We start from the raw sequence: 21,680 nt of genomic DNA on the forward strand, positions 1-21,680 counted from the left end.
ATAAATATACCCCGTGTGCTCAATGATACAGAGAAAACAGGCGCAAGATGAGGAGAAAACGGAAGCTACAAAGAAGACCCAAGACTTCAAGTGAAGAAAACGCAGTGGATGGGGCTCATGGTGGGTCAGGCATTTCAGGGACAAGGTCACTATTCTTGAAGACACAGCACTAAAACTTTCTAAAATGAAACGCAGGGAAAAGACAAGAGAAAAAGCAGCAACACCAGTGGAAGCATACAAAGAGGGATAGCAAATATGAAATTGAATTCCAGAAAAGAGGTGTGTGTGATGGAAGATATTTGAAAAAAATAATGGCTAAAATTTTGCAAATGTGATGAAAACTGATTTTCAAGAAAATCAATAAATCTCCAGCAGAAGAAACGTAAAGAAAACCATACCCGTGTACATCAGAATCAAATTTTTGGAACTCTTAAAAGCTGAAGATCTTAAAAGCAGCCAGAGGCAAAACCCTACAATGTACAGAGGAAACAGATGAAATCATAGTGGACTTCTTGTCAGAAGCGGTGCAGTTCAGAAGAGGATGGGGGAAGGGGGTGCATCTTTAAAACATGGAAGGAAAAAAAGCTTCAACCTATAATTCTGCAGCCAACAGAATATCTTTCCAAGGTGAAGGCAAAACAAAGACTGTTACAGACATTTAAAAGCTGAAAACATTGCTCACCAGCTGATTTGACCTCTAGGAAATATAGAGGAAGTCCTCTGGGGGCAAGAAAGTGACACCAGACAGGAATTTGGATCTGAAGGAATAAAGAGCAGCAGAAATGCAGGCAAATGTAAAAGACGTTTGTCCTCTCATTTTAAAAAGCCCTTGGAAAGATAATTTACTGCTTAAGGTAAAAGTACTAACAATGTTTTTTGGAGTTTATGAGTAGAAGTAAGAGGTGTGGCAGCAATACAGCCTGGAGTCTAGGACTGGGAAAGTGGAAAGTGTGCTAAAGCTCTCAGAATACGTGTGAAGGGTTGTAACACGATTGGGAGGTAGGCAGTGACACACTGAAGGCACACGTTGTAAATTCCAGGGCCGCCATTAAAAAACAACAAGGAGGTATAGCTCATAAGCTAATAATGGAAATGCAATGGAATCTTAAAAAATCCCTCATCCAGAAGAAGACAGAAAAAAGGAGAAAATGAAACAAACAAACCCAGAGAGGACAGCCACAGTGATAACAGATCGAATCCCAACCGTAGCAATCATCACCTCAAGTGTGGGTGGCCGGAAAACTCCAAACAAGAGGTGTTTTGTCAGGTAGAAAAGATGAGGTAAAAGTGCTTTCCACGCTAAATATAAAGACACAGATGGGTTAAAAGTAAAGGGTTGGAAAACTAGATACCCTGCCAGCATGAATCACAAGATAGCCCAAGTGGATATATTAATATCAGACAAGTTGTATTTCAGGACAGGAAATATTTCCGGGGATGAGAACATCTCCCTGTAGTGATAAAAGCGGTCGGTTCATCAAGAAAACATAATATATTGAATATATGTGCACTTAAGAGCTTCAAAATACACACTGCAAAAACTGATAGAACTGAAAGGAGAACTAGACAAATACACAGTTACAGTTGGAGATGTCAACACTCCTTTTTCAGTACTTAACAGAACAAATAGAAAATCAGTAGAGATACAGAAGACTGAGCAACATCATCAAGCCAGTTTGACATGATTCGTGTTAACAGAACACCCATCCAGCAGCAGCAGGACGCGAGTTCCTTGCAGGTACATGTGGAGCTTTCACCAGGTAGACCAGATTCGGGGCCATGAAGAGCTCTCAGTAGATGAAAAAGGACCGAAACCATACAAAGTACTTTCTGTGATCAACAGGGAATTAAACGAGAAATCAGTAACTGAAAGACATCTGGAAAAATCCTCGGGTATCTGAAAACGCAATACAGACACTTTTAAATAGCCTGTGGTCAAGGAGGAAAGTCACAAGGGAAATCTGACATTTTGAACTAAGTGAAAGTTACAGAATGTTTCAGAATTTGTGGAATGTAGGTAAAATAGTGCATTAAATGATTATATTAGAACATAAAACAGTTCTCAAATCAATGATTTAGGCTTCGACCTTAAGAAAGGGTGAACAGGGAATTCCCTGGCAGTCTGTGGTTAGGACTCAGTGCTTTCACTGCAGGGGCCTGGGTTTGATCCCTGGTTGGGGAACTAAAAAAAAGGAAAGGAAGGAAGGAAGAATAAACAAAGGAAATTAAAAAAAAGACAAAAAAATTAGCAAAGAGCAGAAATCAGTGAGGTAGAAAACAAACAATAGAAAAATATCAATGAAACTTAAAGTTGGTTCTTTGAAAGAAGCATTAAAACTGCTAGACCCCTAGTTAGACTGATTAGAAAAAAAAAGAAGAAAAACTGCCAGAATAAGAAATGAGAGAGGAGAGGTCACTAGAAATCCTGTAGGTGTTAAAATGATGATGGCATTCCCAGGAGAAATTAAAGAGGACCCAGATAAAGGGGGAGCTATGTTATGCTAATGGACCATAGGACCCAATGTTGCTAAAGGGTCAGCTCTACCAAATTTGATGTGTAGATGCAGTGCAGTCACAATCAAAATCCTGGCAGGGTTTTTTTGTAGAAATTTACAAGCTTATTCTAAAATTTACACCGAAATCCAAGGACCTAGGAGAGCTCCAATAATTTTGAAGATGCAAAGAAAAGAGTACCTGGTTTTAAGACTTCCTCTGTTTCTGCGGTAATCTAGACATGGTGGAACTGGCAAAAAGCTATACAAGAAGATCTGTGGGACAGAATAGATTCCAGAAACAAACCCACACATTTAGAGTCAGTTGATTTCCAACAAAAGTTCCAACATAATTCAGTGGGGAAGTGATAGTACTTTCAACAACTGGTGCCAGGACTATTGGACAGCTACATGCAGAAACAGTGAGCCTTCTGCTGACTTCATCCCAGAATTAAAAAATTAGCTCAAAATGGATCCCAGACCTGAATATGAAAGCTAAAACTGTAAGGTTTATAGAAGAAAAAAATGTTGTGTATACATTCAGTGTAATATTATTCAGCCGTAAAAGCAAAATCCTGACACCTGCTACAACATGAATGCAGCTTGAGGACATTATACTCCCTGAAATAAGCCAGACACAGAAGGACAAATCCTGGATGACCTGCTTCTGTGAGGTACTTAGAGCAGTCAAGTTCACAGGCACAGAAAGCAGGATGGAGGGGCCAGGGCCAGGGCCAGGGCCTGGGGAGGGGGAGGGGGAGTGAGTGTTTCATGGGGGCAGAGTTTCAGTTTGGGAAGATGGACAAGTTCTGGGGGTGGACGGTGGTGATGGTGACACAACAGTGTGAATGTGCTCAGTGCCGCTGACCTGGACACTGTAAAATGGTTTAAATGGTGACTTTTATGGGTGTGTTGCCACAATTTGAAACAAACGAACGAGACAAGGACTAGAATTAACCGGTAGGCCTGTGCCGGCTTTGTTGATCGCAGGCTGAAGCGGTGCTGGAGGGAGGCTGGGCTGGCAGGAGGGGAGCCAGTCCTGCAGGGTTAGCGGGTGGGGGGACGAGGGAGCAGGAGAGGTTGGCACAGGTGCTATCCTGGGAGCCGGAGCCTCAGTGCCCGGAGGGGCCGGGGGCCCAGAGGCTGTCTTGCTCAGAGTCCCTGTGAGCTGCAGGGGAGGTCGAAATTGCTTTGCAGTCCTTCCTGGGGTGTGACCGCTGCGTCTCTCCGGGTTTGTTCATTTATGGGCCATCCGCTGGGCTTCTTATCGGGTGGGAGAAGTAACGGCACTCGGAAGGGCCCCCATAGGCTGTGTCCCTGGTGTTTGCTCCAGTTAGTGGGCTCTTCGGTTCATCAGGAAGCGAAGTTCCTCCCTAGCTGTCTGCTTCCCCGACGTGCAACCTTTCTGACTTCAGGGTAACTGCATGCAGGTTACTCACCGGGTGTCTTTCCGTCCTGCCAAAGTACATTTGTGTTTGTGTCTTTCTCTCTCAGGCCTTCCAGTTGGGAACCTCTGAGGACGCGTGCTCCCGCGGACCCTGCTGACTCCGGGCCTCGGTGAGTCAGGAGAGGAGGCGCCTGGCGCTTCCGCCGCGTGTGCGCGCGTGTGCGCTCGCGTGTGTGTTTATCTCTGTTCCCCGGAGCAGCCCTGGAGTGGGTCCCGCCCCAGTGAGCTGCGGTGACATTGGAGGGACCGAGTGGGGCACCGTTGGGCCTTCGTGCGGGTTGGTTGATCTTCTTGAAGGGGTGTACACTTATACGTAAAGGGGTGTACACTGACAAGTCTTCTTACACTTGTAAGTTTTCTTATCGCCAAAAGGATATTTATTATAGTCAGAATCCAAATGAAAAAGTCCAGGTAACGCGGGCTCTGCTTCTGTTCGCTCCTGGAGGGATGAGGGGAGGGGTCTACGTAAAGGTGCTGCTGGGTGGAGGGCGTCTGGAGGGGAGAGGCGTGGGTGTCCCCCCAGCAGAGCTAGACCCAGCTTTTGTTAGCAGACCTGGAAGTCTGTGAGAATTTTGGAGATGGACATGGCTGTCCAGCTGAGTTATCCAGGGCTGGACTGTGACCCGGAGGTCAGGGAGCACATTTACCGAGGTCAGGCTGCTCTGCTCCTGCAGGGAGCTCCCCTGGGAAGCCCGGTGATAACCGGCAGCTCTGGCGGAGAGCACGGGTCGAGTGGCCCTGGTTCCCCCGGGGCTGAGGACAGAGCCTGGCCGCAGAGTGACCTCTGGTGACCCGGGCCTCTCCCGTGCTCCCGTGTCCCGGCTCCAGGCCGTCCAGGACCCGCCTCTCAGGCTCCACGTGCACAGACACATGCTTGGGATCTGCAGTGTTAGGTGACTGAGTGACAGGTTCCATTTGTGTTAATCCAGCCTTGACCAGAAGGCCTCCCCCTGCCATTTCTTCTTTGGACCTGGGAGACGTCGCTCACTTAAAGTGCTTTCTGCAGAGAGCGAGTCTAGCCGCGATGTTGGAAGTTTGCAAGTTTCACTCTGGGATCCTGGCTCTGGGCTCTCAGCGGGCAGGCAGTTTCCCCTGGTGTGGAATAGTTACAGAGTGAGTAGGATTAATGCGAGCTGATGCCAGTTGCATACTTTTAATATTTATAGTCATGACTTGTTGAAAATAATGTTGCTTAACTAGGAGCGGCACACTGCAGTTAAAATTACCTTGTGTCTTTTGATAATTAAGTATATTATTATGAGTGTTCATTGGGTAACTGGTGATAAAATATGAGGTACCTGGCGGCTCTCAGCTCCCACATTCTCTGGACAGCTCATCCCCCAGATTCTGAACCAACAAAAGTTTACTTGCTGCATTTGCTTTTTATTGATTGAATAGACAGCTTATGTTTTAGCTGTTAAATTGTTGCAAGCTGCTGTTCTGTGCAAAAGAAAATCAAACTACATTGTATCCTAAAGGTTAGCTCTCCGTGTGTTCCTTTCCTGTGGTTATCACCTGGCAGGGGGTGAACTACTCCTAACTGCCCCTGCCCAGGGTGCAGCCTGCGGTGGCCGCAGGGGCTGTGGGTGGCCCTGAGAGCCTTTGCATCTGTGAAGCCTGTCGCATTGTACACAGCAGGCATGTTGCCGACGAGGAGGGTGGCGGAGGGCACTGGTCATCAGCCTGGCCTCTCCCAGAAGGACGGGACTGGGGGAGGTTGGAGATGGAAATCAGCTTGGTCTCTCTCTTTTCTGGGAACCGGACCTCAAAGTTGCGTAGCAACTGAGGGCTGGAAAAAGGAACGGGAAGGAGAGGGGGAAGCTGGAAACATGCTTTTCAGCTTGGGGACAGTCTGACTTATACCCAAGCATCCAGCAAGATACTCAATGTTTACAAAAAGAAAGGACTTTCAGTTACGTATATACAACTCACCACTTTTTAGAGGCAGGAAAGATACAACGACCCCCCCCCCCCAGAATTAATAATCATCAATATTGAAACGTAAAGCAAATCATTCATTTGTGACCTGAGCTGCCCAGATGTCTGATAAACATCTGAAAAGATGTGTGGCTGAATTAGTCATCAGAGAGATGAAAGCCACAAAGCCCAGCATGGTGTGTGAAGAGCGCCGGCTACCCGGGAAGATGAGGCGGGTGGACGAGGCGGGGGCGGCGGGCCGCAGCCTCGCTCTTGTGCGCGTCAGCTCTGCGCCGAGCACTTGGAAACCCCTCGCCACTCACTTCTCTCCCCGTCGTGCGGAGCGGATCTCACGTGTGCTTTTCTGATGTGGACGTGGCCCTTGGTCTGCGCGCGCCCACCACGGGGACCCCCTGGGGCTCACAGCCCACCCCCGCCCACCGTGCCCCCAGGGCAGGTGCGTGTGGTCCTGCCCCTGCCGGCCCCTGGCACCCTGGTGGACACGTGTGCTGGCCGCTGGGTCCTGGCCAGTCCTGCAGGATGCACGGTTGCTGCCCGGGAGGGAGAGGCTGGGGGAGAAGCTGGGAGAGCACTAGGACCTCAGCTGCGGGGACCCTCGGACTCTGGAGCCTGAGTGCTCCGGAGAACCCCCGCCTCCAGCGTGGCCCCCCAGGCAGAATGTTTCGTCGCTGGCTCTGTGGCCGCCTCACTGATGAACAGTAGAACAAACGAAACATCTCTGCTGCGTAGCTTATGGCAATTTTAACTCACACGAGTTTCCCATTAACTTTTCTCATGTTTTCAGATGATTGGAAGGTTTTCCTTCGTCTCTCTTAGGTACTGATGCTAAAACAGTGCCTTCCCCCCTCTCCCCCGCCAACTGTGTCCCATGTGAACCGTGGACTCAGAACTCAGTCCAGGGGGTGGGGGTGGGGGCAGAGGGAGGGGCTGCGAGGGCAGACCAGGTGGGAAGCCCACCACCCTGTGCATGGCCGCCTGCGTGGTTGTGTCTGAGGATGGGTTCTCTTTGCTCTAAAGGTGACACGAGGGGCCGAGCAAAGGGCCCAGACTTTGACCGGCCAGGCTGTGTCTGGAGAAGGTGGGTATCCTGCAGGGTAAGCGTCTTCGCTTAAAAAACACTTATCAGTGTTCAGCACAGTTGGTTAGACTTCGTGACCACTGCAGAAACAGAAGGTTGGAGCTTTATAAGCCAGCAGGTAATTTTTTGTTAATATTTAAATTTTAATTAAAGAAGTGATACGTGCTTGTAAAAATTTAATACAGAACCAAATCTAATACGTAATCAAAATTTCATTCTTTACTCCATCCCAAATCCCACCCTTTTTCCTGGAGGGAACCACTGTGAGTGGTTTGTGGTTTACCCTTTCAGAACTTGTCAGAATACGCATGAGAGCAGACGGGCGCAGAGCTTGTGTGTCATGACATCCACTCGTGCAACTGAATTTTAACTTGCTTGGGGGTCTTTCAGTACCCACAGGCCCACCTCGTCTGAAAAGACTTAGCTTCCTCCTTTATGCGTGTTCTAAAGAGCACGGCTGGATATACGTATACATACACACACACACGTGTACATGTGCACACACGCACGTGCTTTGTAAGAAGTCTGGGGATAGTTTCAGAGCACAGTCACCCGACTAGCAGTTTCCTAGAACCAGAGTGTACTTTCAAGACTCAAGATGTGTTTGTGTGTCTCAGAAAGTGTTGTAACTGGCACACTGAGTCTGGTATTGAGGGGCTGGGGCGTCGGGTGAGCACAGTGGGGACAGTCCTCAGGGAGGGTGGCGATGGGCCTTGCGGCTCTGCGGTGTCTGAGAGGCCCTGCCCGGCTCAGATACCCGACCTGCTGGAAGGTGGACTTTGCCCTCTGCCCGTGTGGGGTCTCTGGCTGGTGCTGTTTGTAATTTGGGGGGGGGGGTAGGCTCTACGTGGACGGTGGCCTGGGCCAGATTCCCTTTCCACCGAGCAGTGTTCTGTTTTCTGGAACAGTCCAGGCTGTGTTCCTCTCCTTGAGACACACACGTGGTTATGTGCACTTTATCGCCTGGTCACTAGTGTTTGGTAGCAAAGCCACATCCTCCAAGCGTCTACAATGCAAGCACAGCAGAGGCGGACACGGGCTGGGGCCTCCGTCTGCCTCTGCTCCCAGGGGCCCTGGCTGGAACCAGACGAGCGGGGATGGGCGTCCGGGGAGGTGCCTTCCAGAGCCACCTCGCACACTTGGCTCTGGCCTTGCCCGAACTTGACTTGCACGGGCCTGCGTGTGAACTGAAATTAGGAAGCGTGTCCATGGAAACAGAGAAACCCCAGGGCCGAGGCAGGCGGAGGGATGGTCCAGCTCGCGCGGCCTGGCCCGGACGCTGGGGAGGGGCCTGGCCCGCAAGCGCCTGTCGGGTTGCGCGCGCGAGGCCCCTTCTTGGGTTTGGGTTTAGCGACACTGTGCTGTCTTCCTGGTCCCCCCAGTGATGACGTGAGCGTCCCTCGAGGTTGCCGCTGGCGGGAGCAGACCTGGGAGGAGGGAGGCCCCGCCCGGCTGCCCACCCACCGGAACCCTCGCCACGCCCTCGCCGTCATGGATAACTGGCCTCAAGGACTTTTGGGTTTCCTGTGTAGACAGTCACACCACCTGTGAATGATGGAAGCTGCTTTCCGTCTCTTCAACCCGATTCCTCTTGTTTCTTTCCTGTCTCATCACGGTGGCTGCGGTGAGCTCTCTGGGGAGTGGGGGCCTCGGTGGCCGACGTCCTTCAGCAATCGTGGTGCTTTTCCTGAATCTCATGGAATAATCGTGGTGTTTTTTGTCTTTTGTCTCTACTGACAATCACTGGATGCATTGATTTTCTGCTGTAGGCCATTCCTGTGTCCTGGCAGAAACCACTTTTGGTCCTGATGTTTTGTATGTGTAACCTCGTGACTGGAATCAGGCTGCTACAGTGTATTTGTTGTGAATGTCGGTCTGTGTTCATGCCTCTGATTGGCCTGTTACATAACAGGCGTCTTGTCTCCTTCCTGGTGTTTACCCGACGCCTCTGGTGCTTCTCCATTCAGTAAACGCTGATGTGGAGTCTTGGATGTCAGCGCCTCGCGGGGAGGTGTCTGGGGAGCGTAGCGCCTTGGCGGGAAGCACGCCGGGAGTGTGTGTAGTGTTTTAAATTCCTCCCGCTTTACGCCGTGTTCTCATCAGGAGCTGACGTTAGAGTTTATGAAACGACCTGCCCAGCATTCTTTTTAAAGAAACATGATGAATTTTATTATAGATTTCCTACTGTCAAACCATCTTTGCATTCGTGCAGCAGACCCCACGTGGTCCTGATGTCTTTTTAATGTGCTGTTAGACGCTGCTAATGTTTAAAGGAATTTTTGTGTTTATAAGAGCAGTGGGTCTCAACCTTTTGGTCTCTTTTTAGTGTAAAGCTCTTAAAAAACTGTCAAGGACCCTAGAAATCTTCTGTTTTAGTGAGTTATGCCTCCTGTGGTTCTCAGCTGGGGGTTTGCCCTCCCCGACCCAATGGGTCATTTGGCCGCGTCAGGAGATGTTTTTGGTTGATACAGCTGGTGTGGTGGGTGTCTCTACTGGCGTCTGGTGGGTGGAAGTCAGGGGTGCTGCCGCACGTCCTGCAATGCACAGGACGGCCCCACGCAGAGGAGTGTCCGGTCCCAAGTGTTGGGGTGCCGCAGCTGAGAAACCTGCTCTTGGTATATAATCGCTTATTTCTTTTAAACAAATGACTTTGTTTATTTATGTGGCTGTGTTGGGTCTTCATTGCTGCACGTGGGCTTTCTCTAGTTGTGGCGAGTGGGGGCTACTCTTTGTTGCGGTGCCTTCCCTTGCTGCGGAGCTTGGGCCCTAGGCGCACAGGCTTCAGTAGTTGTGACTTGCGGGCTCTAGAGCGCAGGCTCACTAGTTGTGGCTCACGGTCTTAGTTGCTCTGTGACATGTGGGGTCTTCCCAGCCCAGGGATCGAACCTGTGTCCCCTGCATTGGCAGGTGGATTCTTAACCACTGCACCACCAGGGAAGTCCTAATATATCATCATTTAGAAATTAACACAACATTTAAAATTTTTTCTTTAATAATTCATTTAGAAGAGCAGCAGTAAACCCAGTACATGTTAACGTGTCACATTTTTTAATGAAGAAAAACTGTATTTTCCAAAACTGAAAATAAAAATGTAATAAGGTGAGGTGCATTGTTTTATGTTTCTACAATGTAATTAATCTCTCAAACGTCTGACCTAATAGGAGACCCCTGGAATACCTGCTTCAGCATTCCCTCTGCTTTTATGTGGTGTTGGTGGAGCTGTGTAATGAGAATCCTGCCTCACCAAGCACGAGCTTGGAAAACACAGGACTCTCAGATCAGCCCCGCCCCTCACAGGGCGCGGTGGGGGGTGGGGGGGGCGAGAACCGTTGATTTAGACAGATTCCCTTCTTTCTGCTTTTGTTCTCACACGGTGGAGTCAGCGTCACACTTCTTTCATAAAAAGGCACTTGGAAATGTCCTTCCCTCCCTGTGTTCTGGAGAAGGTTAAATGGTGTTAGATGATCTCTTCTTATAGGGCTGTTAGACTCCTGTGAGCCATCTGGGTTTGGTATCTTTCATTAGAGGTAACTCTGACAGACATCTCTTTTAATTCTCTAAAAATAGGTCTGTGCAGACTTTCTGTCTTTTCTGTGGTCACTGTTTTTGTAAATTTTTTTCTCTTAGAAAATTACCCATTTCATCTAGGTTTTCAAATTTATTTGCATAGAGATGTACAATTATTTCCATGATTTTTAAAAAACTATTTTCTTTGGTAGTTATTCTCTCTTTTCTCATTTTATGTATTTTTATTCTCTTTTTCTTAGTTTATTTTTATTGCTCTAGGGGACTTATCTGTTTTATTGAATTTTTCAAAACCAGCTTTTAAAGATTTAATGATTAATTAGAATGCTTTTTTTCCCTAACTCATTTTTTGCTTTTTCTTTATTAAATCCTTCAGTTACTTTGTAATTTTCTTCTGACTTTCTGAATTGGAGGGCTTAACTCTCTTATTTTCATACTCTCATTTCTAAAGATTTAAAGTATTTAATGTGATGAGTTTTCCTCTAAGCACTGATTTAGTTTTCATATGTTTTCTAGAAGTTCTGCAGTTTGGGTTTCCACTTCCCCTGGAGAGGAGCATATAAAGTGAAAATGTTTACATTTTGGGGTTGGGGGGAAGGCCTTTTCTGTTTCCTGAGTTTGTTATTAATTTCTAGGCAATATTGCTTGTGTTTTAATTACTGTTTGGAATTTGTTGGAAATTTCTTCGCTGCTTAATTTATGGGCACTGTTCATGAATGTTTCTCTGAGCAGTTGAGAGAAAGCGTGTCCTCTCTCACGGGTACAGGACCGGCTGCCTGTCCTTAAGGTTTACTTCATCAGTCTGGCTGCTGCATCGCCTGTGGTCTCTCTTAGCTCTTGGCCACTGTTCTTTTTCGAATTGAAACAGACATACTAACATCTCCTCTTATTAGCACTCTCTGATTTGCTTCTGTGGCATCCTTGTAATTTCTGCTTTATGAAAAGTAAAGCCGCATTGTCTGGTATGTAGATGTTAAACTTACATTGTCCTTGGGAAATTTAGTTTCTAGTACTATGATATAAATAGTCTTGCTTTGTGTCATTAATTTCACATGCCTGATATTTTATTCTCTGATATCAAGATTTTGAACCCTATTTTGGGGGCATTTCCCAGTATGTATTTATCCATTACTTTCAACCCTGCTGAATGATTTTACTTTGGTTGAGGTTTTCTCTTATACCTAGCAGAGGTGGGTTTTTTCCACAAGCCAGAGTGAGAATATTTGCCTTTTTGTAGCTGATCTTAGCCTGTTTGTATTGACTGATAGAATCCCTGTGTTTGGATTAGGGCTGTCGGTTTTTTGTGTACTTGGGGGGTAAGTGCACACAGAATGGTGCACACAGAATGGTGCCCACTCCCAAACACTCACTTGTTCTGTGTGTGGTGTCCGTTCTTCACCTTTCTGGTGTTTTGTTTTGTGTTTGGTAGTGCTGAACTAATGGTTGGGAAGGTGGGTTTGGCCTTAGTGGTTACCTAATATGAGTAGCTTTATATCAGATCCTGAGTCCCCTCCTCTCGGAGAACGTCTATTGTTTCTTTACTAAGGGCAGCAATAAGATGCCCTGTGACCTCCCCTCCCCGCAGCGTTCCCTTCCCTGGCCCCTGACACCTGGGCTTCCCTGTCGGCACACCTGTTGCTGCCTTTGGAGACATGGGCCCCCCTGCTTCCACGCCCCACCCTGCCTGCTCAGCTTGGCTGTCGAGTGCACAGCACATCCTGTTGGGTCAGCCGTCTCTCCCTGGTCTGTTCTCTCCCCTGAAACACATCAAAGCTCCTCGTGAGGCCTCTGGTGGCCTGGGCATGTCCTCCAGCCCCGTCCCAGGCACAGGTTCAGACTGTTGTACCACGCAGAGCCACGCGTCCCCACGGGCCAGCCCTCTTCACGGCTCCAGGACCTCTCGGCGTCAAGTCTGTTTCTTGATCTGACTCTGTTAGGCCAGTGTTCTTCCTGCGAGTGTTTGTCTGCTTCTGTGGGTGTCTTGCCTTTGCCCTCAGTTTCTGTCTTTCTGGGACGTCGAGTCGTAGCCGTGCGTGTCTGCTGCGCCTCTAGCCGACGGCTGGATTCTTAGGCCGCCCCTTACGCTTGCCGTGGGCACGGATCCACTCGGCTTTCTACTCCATCACCATCACATCATCATTATTTTAAATTGATTTTTATTTATTTGGTTGCACCAGGCCTTCGTTGCGGCAGGTGGGCTCCTTAGTTGCAGCATGTGAACTCGTAGCTGTGGCACGCGTGTGGGATCTAGTTCCCAGACCGGGGATCAAACCCAGCCCTCCTGCGTTGGGAGCTTGGAGTCTTAACCGCTGCGCCACCGGGGAGGTCCCACATCGTCATTATTTACCACCCTTTTTCTTTGCTTTCCTGCCTGCTCTTGCACATAACATGTTAAATCTGTTCTTCTCTTCCTCCCTGTGGAGCGCTACCCTTCTGACACTAGGATGCGTGGAGACTGAGTGTATCCGTGTCTCTGCTTTCTTCCCAAATAGTGTGAAGACCTGAGACCCAGGATTTGGGCTCACGGTGTTTCCACACCCTCGTTTCTGGGCATGTGCAGCGCTGTGGCGGGTGTTCGCACCTCTGCTCTCTCGGCGTTCCTGCCGTGGCGGGACAGGCTGTGGGCGGCGGCGTCTGCAGATGAGGGATGGAGGGCCCAGGAGCCCGGGGGAGCGACGCTGGAGCAGACTGCGGGATGCGTGGGCCCGGGCCGGGTCGCTTCCCGGCCACTTGTCACTTTCCACCCCCACATTCTGCAGACGCTCGGTGCCTTTTTATCCTCTTCTTTCTCTGGCCCGGAGGCCCATCCAGTTCTGACTGCGGCAGCCCAGTGGGTGCTTAGGTCCACACGGAAATCCAGCCACAACCACCACATTCCCCACCGCCCGCACCCCGGAGCACGGGGACCCTTCCCGGGGCAGTGGCCTGTCTGGCTCATGCGTGCGTGGGCGTGTGTGTCCCAGCGTGAGGGTGGGGCTTGGGGCTGCCCGTCCGTTGTGTCATCAGGGCCGTGACCGACCTTGGAGCAGCTCCACTATTTGGTGCCTGACAGCTTGTTCTCAGCTGATGGCTGTGCTTGTTAATCAGTAACTTGCCCCCTGCCGTTACTTCTCTGAGCTGAGTCTCCCAGGGTCGTGCTCATCCCTTCCTGACCTCTGGAGTCTCGGGATGGGCCGGATGGGCCGGGATGGGCGTGGCGGGGGCAGCGTCTGTGGAACAGGCGTGTCCCACAGCCTCACTGCAGGATGGGTGTGGTGCAGAACATTCTGGGAGTGCAGGGGACGTCGCGGGAGACCCGCGGTGGGTGCAGGTGTCGGGCTGGCTCTCTGTGGTTTCTCTGTGTCGATGCTGTTGTTGTGAAGGCTTAGCAAACCCTTGATAGATTGTTGTGAGGAGGCAGGCATCTTTATTTGGAGTAAATTCTATCTAGTGAAAAAGATTTCCTGTTTTGTAAATGAACATCCTTATGCCCGGGACCTGGGTGTGAGGAGCTGACACGTGAGGGAGGACGGAGTTTTGGTGGCTAGTGCCCGTGAGACGTAGGGGATGTGGGACGTCCACTTGGCTGTTTTTTCTCTGCTGTAGGAGCTTCGTGTCGTGTGTGCTAGGAAAATACCATAACCAGCAACACGTGTCGTCTTTCTCAGCCTGGGGTGTCCACGGCTGCCGGGAGGGGCTGTCACCTGCTGGGTGGGGCACCTTGGTGTCCACTGTGGTTTGTCAGCGAGGAGAAGACCTGGTCGCCGTGACCGTGGACCTGCCCAGGACCCCTAGGCAGGTGCCCAGGTCAGGGGGGGCAGTGCCAAGCCTGGTGGCGGGTCCCACGTAGACCCTGTTGGACCGTCGCTAACTGGAGCAGGGTGCCGGCCGTGTGCACGTGCCGCTCGGGGCCGGGGGGACGACGGCCTGCAGACGCCACTGCCTGGGAGCACCCAGGCTCTCCCGGGGGGCGGCACAGGTAAACGTGAGATGTGCGCGAAGCCCCCCTCGGTTCTTCGTAGATTTACAGGGGCCCTTCCCAGCTCCCAGGGCGGCATTCCAGGGGGCGGGGGCGGGGGCGGGGCCGAGGTGATGGTTATAAGCAGACAGACAGACACCCAAATGCCAGGTGACAGGGGCTGCGAGGAATCTGACGGGGGGTGTGGCAGAGTGACAGGCGGGGTGGACGCTGCAGGAGAAGAGTCCGCCCCTCCCTGGGGGTGGCGGGGGTCTGCGGGCCCCCAGGAGCGCACTGGAGGAGGGCTGGGTGGACGGAGGGACAGAGGGACGGCAGGACCGACGCAGCGCAGCTGGTGGGGAGCGGGGGAGTGCAGACGGCAGGCCCAGCGGCCGGGGGGTGGTGGGTTCTTGGTTCCCCGGGGCCCCCAGCAGGCGCCCCGCACGGTCATGGTCTGCACGGGACAGAGGGGCCCCGGCTCCCCGTGGGCGGCAGGGGGTGACGGCGGCGGGCGGAGAGCGGCCCGGCTTGTGGGGCTGGGGGGTGGAGTGTGTGACTGCGTGCGTGCGTGCGTGCGTGCGTGGCGCACACGTGGGGGGAGGGGCGTGGCCACGACAGGACCCAGCCGAGGGGGCGCGGGGAGGGCGGCGCTGGCTCTGCCTGGCTCTCCGCGCTGGGATGTGCAGGAACACGCCCGGTGCCGGCAGAGTGACCCAGTGAAGGAGGGCGGCGCGGGGAGGGGGGGACGCGGGCACCTGGGGGCGGGGAGCCTGGGCGCCCGGCCTCGGCCTCCAGGGAAGGCGCGGGCGCGGCTTTGCCCCGCTCACTCGCCCGCACGGCACCGCGGACGAGGGGGTTTGGGCGTCGCCCTGGTCGGGTTTGGCTGGGCAGGAGCCTGCGTGGCAGCGAGGGGCTGGGGGCCTCCTCTCCCAACCTGGACTTCAGACGACGGCCCATGACCCTGGGGGGGGGGGGGGCGTCACAGGCTCTGGGGTCAGGGCCTCGGGGGCGCCTGCACCAGGCGTCCTTCTGCAGACGAGGAGCTGGAGGCTGAGTGTGCACGCGTGTGCGTGCGTGTGCACCCGTGTCTGCGTGTGTGTGTGTAGTAACCTGTCCGAGCCTGACAGTTCATCCCCTGTCTGGCCTCGAGCAGGCGCTCCGCCTGGAGCCGCCCTTTCGGGTTTGGTGTCTGTCTTAGCCCCGTGCTGCTGCTTGGAGAGGTGGATACAAGGGTGTCTGAGACCCTGCTTTCTTGTGTTTGACTTCTTAGAGTTAAAAATGTACGTAAGCGCTGCAAGAGGGAAGGTGTAAAGCATCGCAGCGTCGTTGTGGGGGTGAAGGGCGGCCACAGGGCTCCGCTCAGAGGATGGTGAGCTGGCTTCTCGGGTGACCAGCCTCGGCCTGTGCGTGGAGGAGCCCAGCCCTGGTTGGCGTGATTGGGACCAGGGTGCTGTGCGGCCCGGCCAGGTCCTGGTGGCTGAGCCCTCTGCTCTTCTCCCAGCACTAGGGGGGAGTTCAGACCCCGTGACTGGTGTGTCTCTGAGCGGCGAGCTGCCTGCTGGCGTTTACGCTGCAAGAGGACAGGAGAGGCCACGAGAGCATGGTGTGCGTGTGCTCGGAAGCGTGGGGTTGAGTACCCTGCTGTGTGCTGGGCGCGGCCTCCGCAGCTCCCGATTCCAGTGTCGGTGGGATGGAAACAGGAGTGCAGGCGCCAGAACCACGATTATGAACGCGGGGAGTCGTAAACAACTCGGGATAATTTGCACCAGTTCCAGAATCTGCCTTTTAATCACCTTTGCCCCAGACTTCCACGTCGGTTGGGAGCAGGCTCAGCCCACGCACAGGTGCCGTAATAAGTCAGCACAGGTCATCGTTTCTCCTGTAACAGTAAGACAGCCCCGGGTGGGGGCCGCAGCTCCACGGAGCCCAGGGACCCAGGCTCCCTCTGACTCCTCAGTCTACAGCTTCTATCCTCCCGATTGTGGCTTGCTGGTCTCAAGAAGGCTGCTCCCCCCTCACCATTTCATCTTCATTCCAGGCAGGAAGGACCGCACATCTGGGCCACTTCCTTTTGAAGGGCTCTCCCCAAGCTCCACCCAGCGGCTTTTACCTCCCTCTTCCTGGCCAGACATGGGGTCCCTGCTGCAGGGAGGGCTGGGACCTTACCTTCCTGGCTGGGCCCGGGCCCGCCTGACAGGATGTCTGTCCAGTGTCTTCTGCCACTTTGCAGAGTACTCATTTTCCAGGAACTGTGTGTATCCTTGACCTTTGGCCTGAATTTGGTGAAAAGAGGTCTTTCCCCATTTCTTTTCTTCCCTCCTCCCTCCTCTCCACTCCTTGGTGGCGACAGTGTTGACTTGCACTTCTTCTTTCAGTGTGGGGGCTGGTCAGGTCCCAGCGTTCAGTCTCTGAAAAGAAGAGGAAGGGGACAACACCCACGGTCTCTTCTTTGAGGCCCCCGGCCTCGTCTGGTGCAGGTCCAGCTAGCCGTGGGCAGCAGCGTGCTCTCCCCTGGACCCTGCCGGGGCTGCCCCGTCCTCTCCTGCCTTCCCGGCTCACTCAGAGTTTGGGTCACGGGTGAAAAGGCCCCCCTCCCTGGGCACAGGCGGGAGGCGGGATCCTCCCTTGCACCCTCCTTGCCACGCCTGCCTGGCCAGCTGGGCGGGACTGAGGGCAGGGTGAAAGCTACTTCGTGGGGCTCCAGCGCGCTCCGTGCTCCTGAGGGACGGGTCCTGCAGGCTCGCGCCCGGAGCCCACAGGTAAGAGCGGGGCTGGCCAGCTGCTCCCAGCGGAGCCTTCCTCCTCCCCTGCTGGGAAGGAGCGAGGATGGGCGCTCAGGGCCGTGCATCTCAGGCCCACGGTCTCCAAGTCTGCATCCTCTGTGGGCTCCCCTCTTCCTAGGCTCTGGCTGCAGAAGAGTGGGGCTGGGTTAGTTGTTTGTCCAGGGACCCCTGCCCACCTTTGCTGGTCTCGAATTTTGAAGAATTGCTCCTGTTTAACCTGTGGAAGGTCCTGTAGTTGTCTGTCCTAACCCTGAGCTTCAAAAGACAGGCAAGGACTGGGGACACAGGAGGTCTTGTTTTGGTCCGCAGTGTGCCCAGCTCCAGTGCGTCACACGCGACTCTGGAATCCGTCAGGCTGTCACAGCAGAGTGATTTCTGGGTCTGTAGAATCTCCCTGGTCAGGGTGGTCAAATGCTTTCCTCTGCCACAAATGTCACGTGAGCAACCAGAGCAGCAGAACCTGATGGTCCGATGTGGGATTCAGTGGTCCACACGTGGCTGCTGAGCCCTTGAAAGCTGAGGGGCCGTGAGAGTTAAAAACATACACAGGCTTCAAAGACCTAGATGAAGGGGTGATGTAGAACATCTCATTGTTGCCTTTTTAATGTTGACTGCATGTTAAAATGATGATATCTTGGCTATATTGGGTTAAAATACATCATTAAAGGGCATTTCACTGTTTAAATGCGGTGCTGGGACACTTAAATTACCCGCGGGGCTCACGGCGTGTCCCTGGGCCAGCCTGCTGGCGTGCTGCCTCCGCGCCCTGCCTGGGACGGACGCGGGGTCCCGCCGAGGGGGACGGGGCCAAGCGGCTGCCGCTCCGCTTCTGCTGGCTGGACGGCCGTTTCTTCGGGGATTGCCGCGGGAGGAAGCCGTGCTGCAGGGTGAGGCTGCGTTCACGCCTGTGGCAGGATGGCTCCCTGCCCAGGGCCCATGCCACACGTGTAGGGAATACACCTGGACCAGTAAGTTCCCAGGTGTGGTGAGTTTTACGCTGCAAAATAAGCACAAAGACGATTGAGACGCGTTCTTTGTGGTCTCCTGTTGACGGAGTTCCTGTGGAGCTGGAACGGTGGGGTAGAGGTGGGTGTTGTGTGGGGCAGACCCAGCACCCCGCCCGCCCCACCCACCCCGCCCAGCGGTGCCCTGTGACGCTGGGACGGCCGGCAGATGGCCAGGCATCCAGAGGTTTTCCGTGAAGGCGTTCAGCTGTCTGCCCCTGTCCCCGCCAGCTGGGTCTGCTGGTGCAGGGGAGAGAGCCACCTGCGGAGGAGCCGGCAGTGCCGGCGCTGTGCACGGTGTCAGGAGGGCGAGGATCTGGATCAGAGCAGGAGGTGTGTTTCTATAAAGATCCGCCTCGGTAATCATTTGATGTTGGACCACACCGTTGTCTTCAAGAGACACCCATCCCCTCGTTCATTTCACAGTCGGATGTTTGATTGCCGTTACGGCCAGGACCCGTGTGTGAAGAGAGTGTGGAGACCTTAAAACGTGGGTCTGGCCACGTCTGTTGAGGAGCAGGTGTGGCCGTGGCCGGCCGCGGCTCGGTGGGGCCATGCCCGAGCTCCCATGGGGCCCACGGTCAGCGCGCGCCTGCACAGGGGCCCCGGCAGGGCGGGAGGCCCAGTGGAGGAGGAGGTGGGGCCCGGAAGGTCCGGCCCTCAGCGCGCAGTGACCGTCGGCCGTCGGTGTCATCGTTGTCCACCCGCGTGAACTCCCCTGGACCTCAGCACTCACGCCTCCCAGGGCTGATTTCTTCAGGGAGTGGCGAGCTCTTCCAGGTAGCCGGCCTCTCTAAGTGCAGGCCGTGCGGAACGCCAAGGTCCGGGCTGGGGAGGGCCACCGGGAAGCCCACACCCACGGGGAGGACAAAACATCATGAAAGTCCCCATCAAGGTCAAGGTCACCTCAGAAGTCCGACACTAAGTACGCAGCATGTGCAGGTGGAGTCGGATCTCCCTCCAGACGGAGTTTGTTCTGTGAACCAGTTTGTAAAGAGTCTAGAAAACATGCAGTGCGTTTGGGGTTTGGGGTGCTCGAGGGCAGGGTGAGGCTGTAGCATCCGTTAGCATGAGACCAGACCCCATGAAGCAAGAAGAGTTATGCCTTAGGGAATAAGAACCGGTCGTCGTTTCCCTGTCTGGTTTGCAACCAGGGGAGGTAAAAAAGACAGCTTTGTCACTTATCTGTTGAAGAACGTGGCTTAAATGTCCTACAAACCAGGGCTTCCTGATTCTAAGCCCCAGGCTTGCCTACCAGCCGTGGGCGACCGTAGCCCCCCTGCAGGTCAGGGCCCGCGCCTGGATTCTCGGGCAGGGTGGGTCTGAGGATGGGTGCTCTGCAGGCCTGGGAGGAGAGGCTGACACCAGGCCACCCGATGCTCAGGGGACAGTGGGGCTGGGAAGTGACTGGAGGGCCGGCTGTGATCGCCTCCCAGGGTCAGAAAATGCAGGTTCAACCACACAGGGTACCGTGTTGGTCGGGGCCCCCAGGTGGGAACTGGAGGGCTTGTATTCGAGCCCCGGAAACTGCGGCCGTGGGGGGTAGAGGGCTTTCTGGGCCATTTGCGGGGGGTGTGCGCCCTCAGAGAAGACGTGGTTTGAGCACACATGGGCCGGAGGATCCCCGAGGGAAGGTTCCTGGTCGTCTGGTGTCCCGGGAAGGTGGCGGAGACGAGCCCACTCTCCATGTGTCCCTCTGCCCCCGGCTTCCCCGGCTGACGGCCGGGACACGTGTGCCATCCACATCCTTGAGGCTGAAGTGGGGAGCGGGGGTGCGGGAGGCAGGGTCACACCCACTGGAAACGTGGAAGCCTCTGGTTTCCCAGAAGGAGCTGGGCCTGTCTGGCGGGAGCTGTCGTGGGTGTGCCACGTTCACACGCCCGCGGTGAAGGGTGAGGCTCGGCTGGTGGGACCCAGGGCCAGCTCGTCGTCACGCTGTCACAGGCAGGGCTCCTGAAACGGGGGAAATAAACAAAACACGGGAAAGTCATTGAGGTTTAAAGAGAGGTGGATTCCAGCGGGACACAGGGAGGCCCCCCGAATCATCGCGGGGGTGGGGGGGAGCGCACGTGGGCTGGGCACTGGCGCCCGCACACAGCTGCACGCGGCCAGCGCGACAGCAGCCCGGGGGACACCCAGGCGCCGCCGAGCGCCCGCAGCTCCGGGGGCCAGGTTGTGAGTGCGCAGACGTTTGTGTGAAGGCGGGTTTCTCTTGTCCTGTTAGCCTCCTGCTCTCAGAAAGTGTGTGTCCTGGGATCAAAGCTCTGTCCGCGACTAGTCCAAGTGTGAGTGGCTATGGCTTTTCTGAAGACTGAATGGCAGTCCTTTTGAAAATATAAACTTTGTTTACGCTTTGACCCAGCCGTTTTTCCTGGGGACCCCATCTAACCGAAACATTCAACAAGGGCTCCGGGGTAGGTATGAGGACGCCCAGTGTAGCGTCATTTGTAAAGGGGGAATCTTGGAGGTGACCTAAGTGTCCTCAGTAGGAGAATGGCGACGTGCTTTAGTACATCCATACGACGAGATACTCTGCAGCTGACTTTGCTAGAATGGAGTCGCTGACACTGATGCTAACAGTGCTGACCCTGGACCCGCCCCTCCTGCAAGTACTTTGCACAATTGGCTCGTTTCACCCTGTCACCCCCACTGTGCAGATGAGGAAATGGAGGCTCAGAGAGGTGCATGCCTGTGTCAGGGTCACACAGCTCGTTGGTGTCAAGGCCAGGGTTTGAACCTAGGTCGTGCTGTCCATGGTCTCCGTTCCTTTTGTAGAAGAGGAGAGGTTTGTACTGACCCGAAAGAGTCCCCTGCTCTAGAGCTTTGTCCGTTTGGGCTGCTGTCACAGACGCCCACCCCTAGCCTGGGGGCTGATGAGAACAGACCTTTATTCCTCATAGTTCTAGAGGCTGGAAATTCAAGATCAAGGTGCTAGCAGATTCGGTGTCTGGTGAGACCCCACTTCCTAATTCAGAGCCAGCCATCTCCGCGCTGGGTCCTCACGTAGTGGAAGGGGCGGGGAGCTCTCTGGGGTCGCTTTTATAAGGGGTTTCACCCTCGTGACCTAGTCTCCTCCCAAAGACACCACCTCAAATGCCACCCCACTGAAGAGGAGTGGGACTTCAGCAATGAATTTGGGGTAGATGCGACCGTTCAGTGCACCGCACAGAGCGTGGAGGGGAAAGTCAAATCACTTAGCTCACGGGGTCACAAAGTGTGGTTGTTGGAAATCACCACATTTGAGAACTGCAAGGGTCAGAAAAGAGACACCAGACCTCGCCGCAGTCAGCCTGGGGGCGGAAGGGGCTGCTGCTGACTTTCACCTTCTTACTGTGCGCTTCTGCAGGGTTCCACATTTCCACAGCCACGAATTGGTTACTCTCTCCTGATTTACAGAATTTCCTTAATTTGCAAAATCGTTATAAAACAGAGTTTAAAAGTTGGGGTGTTGGGACTTCCTAGGTGGCGCAGTGGTT

General features: G+C 53.7%; 1 protein-coding gene across 6 annotated transcripts in view; it reads left to right on the top strand.

Moving 5' to 3' along the window:
- Positions 1-21,680, top strand: part of AGPAT3 (1-acylglycerol-3-phosphate O-acyltransferase 3) — a 91,429-nt gene that overhangs the window by 21,823 nt on the left and 47,926 nt on the right. For 4 of the 6 annotated variants that reach the window (XM_057696173.1, XM_057696170.1, XM_057696176.1 and 1 more), the window contains exon 2: positions 3,987-4,049. The exons of 1 other annotated variant lie outside the window; for it this stretch is intronic. The gene's annotated coding sequence lies outside the window, so the exon portion shown is untranslated. Of the gene's footprint in view, positions 1-3,986; positions 4,050-17,153; positions 17,177-21,680 lie in introns of those variants that run through there. One more of the 6 variants, XM_057696175.1, reaches the window with a different exon arrangement.

This window comes from Hippopotamus amphibius, chromosome 10 (assembly GCF_030028045.1).
Source record: "Hippopotamus amphibius kiboko isolate mHipAmp2 chromosome 10, mHipAmp2.hap2, whole genome shotgun sequence".
NCBI classification, from domain to species: domain Eukaryota; kingdom Metazoa; phylum Chordata; class Mammalia; order Artiodactyla; family Hippopotamidae; genus Hippopotamus; species Hippopotamus amphibius.